Here is a 13,754-nt window from a genome sequence, read left to right as displayed (position 1 = left end):
GTCAAGATTTTTTGATGAATAAAACTATATAATTGTTCTTATTACTTTTGTTCTTGTTATTATTTTTATTATATGTATGTTTTTGTATATTTGTACATATTTATTTATTTATATATATAATTTTCAAACAAAATTGTTTTGAAATTATATATACGACTGAATTGTGAAATTGAAATGTTTCCTCTTGCCATGAATATAGCCATTGCTGCTGACATGGCGTTAAATCATAAATAAATAAATCTTTACTATCACTTTGTATTAATTTAGCACATTCTTGCTGAATAAAAGTATTAATTTATTTTAAAAAAAGAAAAAAATTTACTAGCCCCAAACTTTTGAACAGTAGTGTATATTGTTACAAAAGATTTATATTTTAAATAACTGCTGTTCTTTTTAACCTTTTATTCATCAAAAAATCCTGAAAAAAGTGTCACAGGTTTAAAAAAATATTAAGCAGCACAACTGTTTCCATCATTGATTATGAATTAGCATATTAGAATGATTTCTGAAGGATCATGTTACTCTGAAGACTGGAGTAATGATACTGAAAATTCAGCTTTGCTTCACAGGAATAAATTATATTTTAAAGTATATTAAGATAGAAAAACGTTATTTTAAATTGCAATAATATTTCACAATATTACTGTTTTTTCTGTATTTTTGATCAAATAAATGCAGCCTTGATGAGCAGAAGAAACTTCTTTAAAACATATGCTCTGGAACAGAGTAATATCGCGTCCATATCGCAGGCTTTGCGATTAGGAAATTGCAACGTCTCAAATCGCGATTTCAATTAGATTTCGATTAATCGCTGAGCGGCAGTGTATATATATACACACACACACACACACACACACACACACACACATATATATATATATCATTTTTTATTTATTTATTGCTATATGCTATAATTGCAATATTATATATATATACTGTATATACCATATATATGATATATGTATGTACCAGATATATGTATGTATATAAACACATATGTGACTAATTAATATATAATTAATTGTATTTATTATTAATTGTATAAATTATTTTAACTTATTTTATTTATTCATAAATAATGAATTCATATACAATGTACTATTTGGACAGTATCAAATGTCTAAATGTCTTTAATGTGTTTAAGTATTTATTTTAATTTGATTGAGACTAATCTGTGTGCGTGTGTGTGTGTATGTGAGTGTGTGTTGATGTGTGTGTGTGTGTGTATATACTATAAGTTTTGTGGCTATACTATTTAAGTTTTTATTTTGTTTTGTTAAATGTTATTTTTGTCTGTATTTGTCTGTCTTTTCTTTTTTGCAATTACTTTTCTGGTTACAAATCACATATTGCAAAATTTTTTACTTAATTTCTGGAAATTGAATTTGTTGGACAGTGTTATGTCTCTTTCTAGTATACTGTGAAGTTACTTTGTATCATCTTGACAGCGAAGTTGTAAGATTGGTTATAAATTTACACAGATAAGCTCAGTAAGTCAAACTGTCCATTTTTTAAAATATCATTTTTTTTAGTATTTTGTACTTTATTTTATTTATTTATTATTTTATTTTTTATTTTATTATTTTAGTTGAGGGAGGAGTGAAAAGTATTTTCTGTCATAAATAATACAGCACAAATGCTGCTAGTACTGAAGAAAGTATCAGTATATGCTGTATTGAATAGAAAAAAACCCTCCTTCCTCTGTGCTCTGTTTGTGTTCGATGGGAGAACCATGTTAACCCCTATTCGACACCGGCATGTTAAACGGCGTCCTTTTGAATTCAATAACCAAAGTGGAGGTGTTTCACAGAGAGGAAATCCCACTATCAGCATGTGTATATAGGGATACGTTTTAATGTATCATAATCCTTAATCCTGTCAGGTAAAGAGCACAAATCCCTTTAAATATGACAATAGCGATAAGAGCACAAAACATGTTCATAACAGAATCGCTCGTGCTGGATTGTTGGACTAAGGGAGTTTTGGGAACACGAGGCCAAATTAGGGGAAGCTCATTAATGAAGTGGCATGCTGATGGATGAGTGTCCCGAGCGGCACGTTTGCTGTTTGTTAAGGGCAGAACCTTTGAAGATGGAGAGAGGAGCTGGTGTGGGTAACTGCCCCTCAGCAGGAGGAATGCTGGGACTTCAGTGCAGTTGTCTTTCATCTCTCAGAGCCAGCTGAGCTTTCTTTAGTGAAGGTTTGATTTTAACAAGCGCAGTTAGAGAGAGAGGGACCTTAACTACCTAAACTCAACCTAGCAGCAGGACTCCAGCACTGTGCATTGCTTTGCATACTGTAGTCGGTTAAAATTCATTTAAGAAATAAAAGCTCTCACAGCAGGTGAACTAAATTGAAAGAGCTGAGAACAGGATCATTTGCACCAGTATGATGCATTGATGTCTGATCTGAGATCTGGGAAGCCAGAATTATAAAAAGAGATGCTTGTAATTGAAAATTCAAGATTCATGCAGCAAAAATATAGATTAATAAAATACAATATAAGACTTTATATTTCATTGTGCAGGAGGTGCAATATTATTCCCTGAAACAAATGCAAAACAAAACAAGTGTGGTTTTATTAATTTACTTTCTTTTATGTAGTTAGAGCTTTCTTTTTAAACACTGGCTCATGCAAAAAGTGCAGCCAAGGCCAAGTTTATTGTTTTATTGATGAAATAAGTTCAAAATAATAAGAAGTTGAATATTTTTTTATCTTTTAATGGCTCAATCTCTTTGAGATTACTGTACAACAAATCAAATCGAAGAGAAAAAAGTACTAAAATGTTTAAATGCATTAATTAAAATTAAAATAACGTAAAAATGTATTACATATTTCTATTACAAATTTATTACAATTTCTATAATTATAAAGGATAAACTAAAGTATTTAGAAACAGAAATGGTAAATCTTAGGATGATACATTTGTATTTAACAAATTTAATTGTATTTGTATTTATTGTTAATATTTAACAAACATTTAATTTTAACAAAACATAGTATTAGTATGATAAAGTATTTAATATAAAAAATATATATCCGATATATAAAGTATAATATATAAAACATAGATTTTCAAATAGTTGTATCTTGGCTAAATGTTGCCCTATCCTAACAAACCATACATCAATGGAAAGCTTATTTATTCAGCTTTCAGATGATGCATAAATCTCAATTTAAAAAAATTGACCCTTATGACTGGTTTTGTGGCCCAGGGTCAAATATGTATACATATATTGCAAATATAGCATATTTAAATATAAAATAAAAATTTTATGTTGTGTGTACATTTATTTTTATATTAAATTATTTTTTACATTTAATTATAATATTGCAATATATTATAGTCATATTTGTAATATTTTAAATAAATAATAACTATATATTTTTAATATTATATATATTTTTTTCATTTAAATCAACTTTCTCATCATTTTAAAGTGCTGGTTTCATTTAGTATATTTGTTTCTTCATATTCCAGGCATTTAAGCATATAGACATGAGCTGCAGCTGATGTAAACATAATCCACCACCCACAATGCATCTCAGTATACCAGCTCAATTAATTTGACATGTGAGGCTGTTACTGTCTGAGCTCTGTCGGGGCTGTTGGATGTGTAGAGTGTTTACCTCTTTATAAATAGAATGTGTGCTTATTTTACTGAACCCCAGAGACTGACTCAGCGCTCGCGGTTATTCCAGACAAATCATTTAAGAGTTCAGCATATCTGTATCCATTCACAGCCAATCTCCAAATATGTTGATCAAGATTAGTCCGTGAGTCTTTATTGTCCGTAGAACTGGTGGGAGACGCTCAAGTAAAACAATATTAGCCGTGATGATCTTTAGAAGAACGTCTAGTGTTTGGTTTCCTAATTGACACCATAATGCCCAGTCCGATTTGTTTTGGATAATGCCGGACCATGTGTGAGAGAAGAGCGTGTGGAATTCTGCGGCCCCCTGATGTCTGCAGCCATCTGGCTGTGGCCGGTTCGTCTCTCTCCGAGCGCTGCTGAGCGTACACAGTAATTACAGGGACCCGGCCCACCCAAGCATGACAAACTAACAGTGTTCACTCTCTAGGACTCTTCCAGCAGAATCCTCATCACTTCATCTCTTTCTTTTAACTTTTTTTCCCCCCCATTCGGTTTCTCTCTTGCTCCATGTGATAAATATTTATGGGATAAAATGCGTGTTGGCATCGTTTACAGCCCACTGACACTGAGTGGAGAAATTTGCAAGGATACATGACCAAACCATCACACCCAACCTCCCCCATCCCACCTGCCTCTCGCACCCTACAGAGAAGAAACGCCCCGCTGACAGAATCCACAAACGCTCCAATTAGAACCCCAAAGATCGTCGTAGCCAAACGAAGAACTTTTCTTTCTTTAGAAGAGCACCAGTGTGCTGGTGCTTCGAGGCAAGACAGCCGAGGTGAATAGGGTAATAATTTTTAACTAATAGATATCACAATATCTCCCTAGTTGATTGATTACATTAAGAATTGCAGACATTTTTTGTATTACAAGTTTAAATGTTAAAATATGCAAATGAGGCAGTCTAATTAAATATGCACACATTTGCATAAAATGAATAAACATGGGATAAAACCAGGTTCAAAATACATGTTGTTGACATATTAGAGTCAAAGGTTTTTACAGAAGGGATTTTGGATATCTCTTTTTATCGTTTCAGAAATCAGAAAATACTGTCAGCAGCCAGAAAATATATATATATTTAACATGTTTTTAGGAGTAAAATGTTGTACAGTATAGAATCAGGCAAATTATGTATGTATAAACCCCTCTGTAAAAACCTAAAGAATATAGTGAAGGTTTCTTGCTCAGTGCATGAGGAAAAAACTCATTTTGAGAAAATGTCCTTTAAAGATACAATATGTATTATCTACAGATGCAAATAGATTAAGTGTAATAAAATAAACAATTAAAAGTGAATTTTTTCTTCAACTCTCAAAATTGACCAGTGCATGAAAAAACAAAGTTGTTCACCAAAAAAAAAAAAAAGAAAATTGCCATCATTTACTCACCCTCATGTTGTTGTGACCCTGTTTTACTTTTTTCTATGAAACAGAAAATGTGATGAATGTCCAAGCTGCTGTTTTCCATACAGTAAAGTGGGAAGTTTTTCCTGCCTTTAATGTCTCAGTTGTTTCTCCTAGAAAGAAGTGAGATTAAATGAAGAAAAATGTAAGACTCCTGCCTTCTGTTTTTTTTTTTACCCGAGTTGCTGACCCCCTCTGGTATCTCCTCGAGTTTCAGAGGAGATCTCACAGCTGCTCAAGATTTACCATGATACAAAGTCTGCGATCAAAGTAAAAGATCTCGGTATGAATTCTTCCAAGACCAAATGATCTAAACTGCACTATCCATATTCTTGACTCCTAAAAATTCAGGTTCCAAAGGGGTTTTTTGCCATAGAAGGTCCATTTTGGGTTTCCAAAAGAATCTTTCAGTTAAAGGTTCTTAAAAGAAACGATCGCTTTTGGCGTGACCAAATGCGGAATCTCCTATGACCCCACTTTGACAGACAGGTTGACCTGTGACCAGGCTCCGCCCCACCTATATCAGTCAGGTCGACCCCTGCCAAAGTCATTATAGAGAGATTTCTTCCCGTACCCGTGCAAGGAGGGAAGTGCTGGTGAAACACCTCACTCTGTTATCAAAGAACCCGGGTTTACGTTAAGTAACCCATTGTTCTTTTTCTAACTTCGCTCGGTGTTTCACTATGGGAGATATAGACCACTCCCGGATTGCACCCATATCACTGCTATCCAACAAAACAATTAAATGGGCACCGACCTGCCGGCTTCCAGCACTGCGTGTGCTAAGGATGGCTCAGACACGTCTAGTCTATAAACCGCACAAAAGTATGTGGCGTAGCCCAACTTGCTGCTGAACAAATATCTTGAACAGAAACTCCCCATGTAAGTAAGAGTAAGGCCCATGATGTAGCCATCCCTCGAGTGCAATGGGTTCTCAAGCCCTTAGGCATTGTAATACCCGTGCAGATATAAGCTAAAGATATAGCATCTATGATCCAATGAGACAGCTGTTGACGAGACAACGGCTTCCCTTTGAGACGAGTAACCCACGACACAAACAGCTGGTCATGAGTCCTAAAGCCTGCTGTTCTCCTCACATACATATGAAGAGCCCGTACCGAAGATAATGAATTCAACTTTTGCTCCTCCGGAGAAGAGAACGGAGGAGGGTGAAAAGCTTCAAGTTCAGTAGATGGGCACCTATATGCTGAGTCCAACTACCTTAAGCACAAAAGCCGGGTTAGGACGAAAGGAAACCTTAATGAGCCCTGGAGCGAACTGCAAACATGATGAGCTAACAGACAAAGCCTGCAAGTCACTCACACGCTTAGCTGTTACTAAGGCTATGAGCAGCACCATCTTAAAAGAGAGAAACTTAAGCCCAACTCCCTCCAATGGCTCAAAAGGGTGTTGAGAAAGAGCTTCTAGGACGATGGATAAATCCCATAAAGGAACCATCTGTCTAAATACCGGTCGTTTACAGTGCGCCCCTTTCATAAAACGATTTATCAAAGGCTGCTGGCCTGCCGATTTCTCGCCAAAACCTACATGACAAGCCGAAAGCCTTCCCCTTATCTAGAAGATCTTGAAGAAAGCATAAAATATCCCTCACTGAGCATTGAAAAGGGACAATATGACCCTGCTCACACCATTCTTCAAAGACTCGCCATTTATTGCTATAAAGTGAGCGAGTAGAGGAGGCTCTTGACCGATGGAGGCAGACCTGCTGCATTCAAATTCCACCTCTCACGTGCCAAACCCAGAGAGCTATCCTGGCTAATCTGATCATTAAATCAGACAGCAGTTGAACTATTTCGGCCACCCAGTGTCTGGATGGCCAGCGTGGAGCGATCAGTATTTATGACAGACCCTGTTCCTCACTCTGGCTAGAGTGGGGGATATTAAGTTCAGATGAGGGAATGCATAAAGAAGGACGTCTGGACATGGGTGGGCTAGAGCATCCACACCCAGTGGTGCAATGGCTTTCATCCGAAAGAAACACATAGGACATTGAGCGTTTTCTTGCGAGGCGAAGAGATCTACGGCCGCCTGACCGTACCTCTTCCATATCTGGTTCACCACCTGAGGATGGAGTTTCCACTCCCCATACAGGGGGTTTCCTCTGGACAGTAGATCTGCCTCTCTTGTTTAAAATCCCTGGAATGTGAGTTGCCCTGAGGGATAAAAGCCTTGTGTCGCCCCACATGATCAGCCTCTTTGCCAACTGATGCAGTTGAAGGGAGCGCGTGCCCCCCTGTCGATTAATGTAAGCAACCACTGTGGAATTGTGTTTTCACTAACACATGCTGCCCTTTGATGAAGATCAGAAAATGTTTCAGCGCTAACCACACTGCTAGCAACTCTAAATAATTTATATGTTTGTGAGTCAGCTGCGGAGGCCACACGCCATTCACAACTCTGCCCATTAGAGTCGCTCCCCAGCCCTTTAAGGATGCGTTCATTGTCATAGTGACTCTCGATGACACCGCCGCCAAGGGATTCCCCGTTCTGAGAATCGCAAGACTTTTCCCATTTCTGAGCGCTCTGACGCACGCATGAGTAATTCTCACCGGCCAGCTGAGATGCCGCCGAGAGCACAGAAGTAACTGCGCGATCCAGCGCTGAAAATCCCTCATTTAGAGCAGCCCCAAATGTACTACAGAAATCACAGAAGCCATTAGACCCAGCGTTCGTAAGCACAGTCTGTACATAACCACTTTCCCCATCTGAAAGCGGGCGATACATTGTGTGAAAGACTCAATTCTCCCCTCTGTCAGTGTGACTCGATAAGAGAGGGAGTCTATGCTGAGCCCCAGATATTCTGTTTGTTGAGAGGGCTCCAAACGGCTCTTTTTCATGTTGATCCTGAACCCCAAGCTGCTGAGATGATTTAACACCATCCCTGTGTCTTTCACTGCTTGCTCTCTCGACGATGAGCATATCAGATAATCGTCTATGTATGACAATATTCTTATTCCCTTGTTCTTTAACGGGAACAGGGCTGCTTCCACACATTTGGAAAAAAACCCTTGGAGCTAAAGATAGCCCGAACGGAATAGTTTGAAACTAGTAAGCTGTGCCTCGGTATGCAAATCTGAGGAATTTCCTGTGATAGGGGTAAATGTCTATGTGAAAATAAGCGTCTGACAGATCGATTGTCACAAACCAATCGTTCGGACGAATCGATCGACAAAGCGCTTTGTGTGTTAACATTCTGAATGAAAACTTTCATAGGTGTTTAACACACGAAGGTCCAGAATTGGATGAAGGGCTGTGCCCCCTTTCTTTGGAATTACAAAATAATGGGAATAAAAGCCCTGACGGCTCTGCTCCTTGGGCACCACTTTGATCGCCAATTTGTTTAAAAGAGTTTATATTTCGGCTGTCAGGACACTAGCCGATTCTCCCTCGGCCACTGATACAGTCACCTCATTGAATCGAGGTGGTTTCATGGCAGTCTGTACCCCCATGAAATCATTGACATAACCCACGGGGCAACCGCGCATGCACGCCAAATGGCTATTTGGGCAGAGAGAAGTCCTCCGAACACTTCCACCCAGCTGACGTCGCACAGTGATGACGTCATCACTGCCGCCGCGCTGGCTCCCACTGAAGGAGCGAGTGCTCCCTCCAGCGGTGAGAATAGGTTTGCTTGCTGCCTGCTGTGAGCAGGTCTTTAAGCCCTAGTGCCTACCAGTCTTCCTCTCGCTGCTGCGGCTGCTGCGAAGCCCAGTCGTGGCGGTTGAGAAGGTGGTCGCGGCACTTGCTTACGTGGCAAGCAGAGGTTAAATGCTTCATCCTCTTGTTTCCTGAGGGTGCTGGTTTCCCTCATTTTCTCAAGGGCTGGGCCAAACAGCCCCTTAGTAGGATCGTATGCAGCATCCATTACCTCTGACTTCTGCGCGTCACCCAAGCCTGACAGGTTTAGCCATAATGCTCTCTCACCTGACACAGCCAAGCCCATCACGCGGCCACAGCCTTGAACCACGGCGCGGTAAGTGCACAGAATCAGATCGTTCACCACGCAAATTTCGTCCCAGAGTGCCGGGTTCGGCGCCCCTGAGTCCAGCTGCCACCCCATCTCCTCCAAAATCTCCGCTTGATACGCTGACAGTAAAATCACCGCGTTCAGCGAGCACACGGACTGCCCCACGTATTTATACATCCTCTGATATATCGACGCGGTCAGCCGCTCCATTTTACTCGGCAGCGAAATCTTGAGAGGAGGCAGAAATAGAGTGCCGATTCGGATGGAGGTGATAGACCACTGAAGACTCTACCGCTGGGGGTCCGGCCAACCCCAGCTCCCCCATCCCTTGAATCTCCAACATGGAACACCCCTTGGTAGGAAGCTTGCTCTTAAAGGGGCTAGACCAGTAGCGGGACATTTCCTTCATGCAAGCAGGAACGGCAGGCAGGAGTTGTCTCGCTGCAGGCTCAGCAGGAGGCAACCTTTTTCCATCATAAAGGTCCCTCTCAGCTCCTTCGGCATCCTTGGCTGCGGGCCAAGCTAGGCCCAATTTCGCCGCGGCTTGTTTGCACACCTCGTGCAAGTTACTGTGTACTTGCAAGGCTGAGTCGTTCGTGCTCGGCGGCCTAGACTGTTGGACGGGGAAGAGGGAGTTGTCTTCCTCCTCTTCGCGTCCATGTCCAAATCGAGGTGATCAGAGTTAACATCGCCCTCTGCGTCCTCATCCCTCTGATCCCCCTCCTCCTGCGTGAGCAGGCCCTCAAACAGCGGAGGCATATCCGGGGATTCGGCTTCCATCATGTCCACCCAGCTCGTACTGGCTCGCGTCAGATGGTCAGTCGCCGCAGACAAACAAGGGTCTTGCTTGTTAGCCACCGCCACTCTCAGCCTCCTTTCTAAGATTTTCACCGGCAATGACGCACAGTGAGCGCATGTTTGTGGATCCGCCAGCGACGTTTGAGCATGCTTCAGACCCATACACACGATGCACATGGGGTGAGGGTCCCTGCCCGAGATGGTAGCTCCACATGAGGATGGACATGGGCGGGGTGCAACCTCCCTGATCTTCGACTCAATCCCTTTGGCGGGGGTGATGGCAGTCGACATAATGGCTGAGAAGTATTGCAACCCTCAGACTCGTCCCAACACGTTAGCCTGCTGGTCTAAGGTAATTGAACCTTCTGAAGGCTAGCCTTGACGCGTTAAAGTTGATTTAACGTCACCTACCGCAGTAATTTAATACGCAGTAGGCTGATTAGAATAGCTCGCCTTGATGCGGACACTATTCTAATTGTTAGGATATCACTCAACACAATCTCGTCCAACTAACCTCGCGTTCGGTGACGGAGTCCAATGATGGCCCGTCTGTTGAACATTTTAGCAAAATCAGCAAAGTCAGGATGTGCTGAGAGAGCTTGCTGCAGTCTCCCATGGGAAGAAAGCGCGAATGACTTTCGCAGGGGTCGACCTGATTGATATAAGTGGGGCGGAGCCTGGTCACAGGTCGACCTGTCTGTCAAAGACAGACGTGGTGTCATTGGAGCTTCCGCAGTTGGTCACGCCCAAAGCGATTCCCATAGTGAAACACCGAGCGAAGTTAGAAAAAGAACGTTTTTTCTTAGTGTAACATTTTAATAATCTAAAGAACCTTTTACAACTATAAATAACATTTTATGCATCCAAGGTTCCATGGATGCCACAGGGTTCTTCATTAAACCAGATGCCAATAAATAACCTTTATTTTTAAGAGTGTATATCATTTGTCTCAATGGTGTCTTTTTATTTTTTCCTACAGATTTTTAGGAGACCCATCTGAGATGAAGTTGAAACATTCATCCTCAGCTATAAAACAGCAACATCTGAGCAACTCGAGAACCCAAAACTGGAAATATGGTTCCTGATGAGAAGAGAAGTGGTCCTGCAGAGAACCAAGAACCTTTAATAAGTATAGCACACAGTATGCAAAAATTATTCAGAGCCTTTTTATAGTAGGTTTTCACAGGGATCTTTCACTCAATTTCTAACAATTCACACAGTCTCACATATTTCTGCTTTACAGTCATTAAGTTCAGTTCTCGAGTGTTAAGCCTGAGAATGAGGTGTTGAAGACTTCGGGATGTGGAGATTTTCCTCACTATGAAGATATTTAAAAGATCCTCTCTCAGTATAATTGACACATTCTCTGCGAATATATGCTACACTTTACTGTCCCATGTGTTTTTATGAGAATGTTATTATATTTTCTGTTATTATAAGGGGATTTAAACCCATAAACCAAATAATAAAATAAATCATAATACTTTATCATATTGTATTATATTAATTTGTAGTAAATACAACTATTTTATAATAAAATAAAATAATTAAAATGTAATATATATATTTTTTTAATTTAATAAAAAACGATGTAGTCAGACTTCCTGAGAATCAAGATTTTCTCAAGGCGACACTTTTAATTGATCTTTTGCTGAAACAAAACCAATACTTTAGGAGTTTCTGACCCAATTTTGTAGCCTGTTCATGGCCAGTGCCAACTAATAAAAGATTCAACGCTGCTAATTGAGATCGATTCGACTGTTTATGGGCTGTTAAAGAAGAAAATTATAGGCATTATGTAGAACAGCTCTGACAACTTGGCTCCTTCAGCACAGATAGCTTACAGTAAAAAGATTTGCAGATTTCTTTCTCTTTTTTTTCAGAACGGAGGAAACTCTGACAGCTCCTGCCCATCATGCATGGCTTTGTTCTGCGTGTCTCTGCGGTGGATTCTGCTGCCTGCTGGAGAACTCCTGCCACATGTTCTCACACACCAGAGGTCAAAAGCTCACGTAACTCGTCATGAATGATTTATTCAGGGAAATTAACATGCACTTTCCAATCTGCAGGCTTGACGATTTGATGATGCGCTTCTGTGCACCATCCGTTTGAAAAAGTGTACGGGAGTAGATACCAAATCAGCCGAGCCTGAACGCCCAACAGAAAAAATGGAGCAGCCTGTTCATCTGTTCAGGAAATAGGTTTCGCTGAACTCTAAGCTCCTATACTTCAATAATCATGTCCCCTTTAGCCGGAATCATTCTGATAATATACAGGCTTATTCATAAAGTAGATCTCTGTGAGAGTCTCTACATCTCTACAAGCCATTTTCATAAGCCCAGCCAAGTGAATCATGGGAAAGACCTATGCGTGGGGTTTTAATAATGAACTATGTCCAGTGTCTATTCAAGGGAATGATATTTATGTAGTCTTCTACATGAGCTGCTATAAAAGTTTGCATGAACCGGGAAGTTAAACTGCATAAATTGAATGTTCAGTGGCTTATTAAAAAGAAATAAAAGATCATTTAAATGATGGACAGGTAATTATACAGTACAAGTTTGAAACGATGTAATTTTAATATCACTGAGATTAAGTATTATAGTTTTTATTTATATTTTTAATTAGTTTTTATTTTTACATTTTAGTTTTCATTTTAATTTTAGTTAAAGGTTTAGTATTTGTATTTTTATTGTTTTAATTATAGTTTTATTTTGTATTTCAGGTTTAGTTAAGTGAAGCTATACGAAAATCAGAAATGTTGCGGAACTAGCGGAAATAAAATAAGTTTAATTTTTTATACAGTATTTTATGCCAATGTTTATTTGATTTCAAGTAGTGATTTTTTTTTTTTTTTACGGTTTTTGTTTTATAACAACCCTAGTTTGGAAGACCATATTAATACAAAACAGTAAGTGCATTTACAGTATATGCACATTAAAAGTTCAATTTCAGTCAGACTGAAGCAGATTTATTTATTATTATTATTTTTTTTTTATTCATTTATTTTCTTTTAATGTGACTACTTTAGCCTGAAATTGTACCAGTCTAGGCTGCAATTCCTCAAAAGCATTGTTAGATTAAGTAGATTGTAGATTGTTTGTTTTTTTAAGAAGTTGGACGAAAAGACCTAGATAATAATATGCCTGTAGCTTGGCTTCATCCAGCATCTATACAAGGTAATCAAACTACAGTTGGCCTTAGCATGGTGCATGTACTCTGAAAGTCAGAAATGATGTGAAACGTGTATTTAATTGCACAAATTGGATTTGTACAAAGACGTTTTAGTGCCGGCATTAATCAGTATGTGACGTGTCTGTCAATGGAGAGATTGGTTACAAACCTCATACCAAAAGCACTGATATGCCGACAGTATATACCTTTATGAGAGTTGCAACAAAAAGACTGTGCCAATTACAGAAAACAGAAATCCAATAAGCCCAGAGGCACTTGTACCAGACGAGAGGCGCTTTAGTATTATCCCAAAACAGTGTTTGAGTGATTGTTATTAAAAATTATTTCAAACACCCAGATGACTCCATTTAGTTTACTAGATTTTCACAGGGTTTCATTAAAATAGTGTTAGAACAGTTGTTCTGGCCAAGAAACAAAAGAGAGAGGCAGAAAAATACATGCAAACATGGTTGTACCCAGAGAGATGCACACAGATAATGATAAACATTCACTTTCAGGCAAATGAAATGCAAGTGACATGACAACAAAATCTGTTTAGCAAACGTTTGCGGAGTCACACGGTAAATGAAGCTCTTTGTTGATAATCGTACACGTGCATAGCAATTTGGTTGCCAGGAGACATCTTTTGTTGATGACTGAACACCTGCAGAGCCAACAGTGGTGTTTGCGTGTCTTTATACATCATCTTCTGAGCGTCAGACAATGAA

This window comes from Sinocyclocheilus rhinocerous, unplaced genomic scaffold, assembly GCF_001515625.1.
Source record: "Sinocyclocheilus rhinocerous isolate Xijiao unplaced genomic scaffold, SAMN03320098_v1.1 scaffold97, whole genome shotgun sequence".
NCBI lineage: Eukaryota > Metazoa > Chordata > Actinopteri > Cypriniformes > Cyprinidae > Sinocyclocheilus > Sinocyclocheilus rhinocerous.
The sequence above is the reverse complement of the archived record's forward strand: the minus strand, read 5'-3'. Positions refer to the sequence as shown.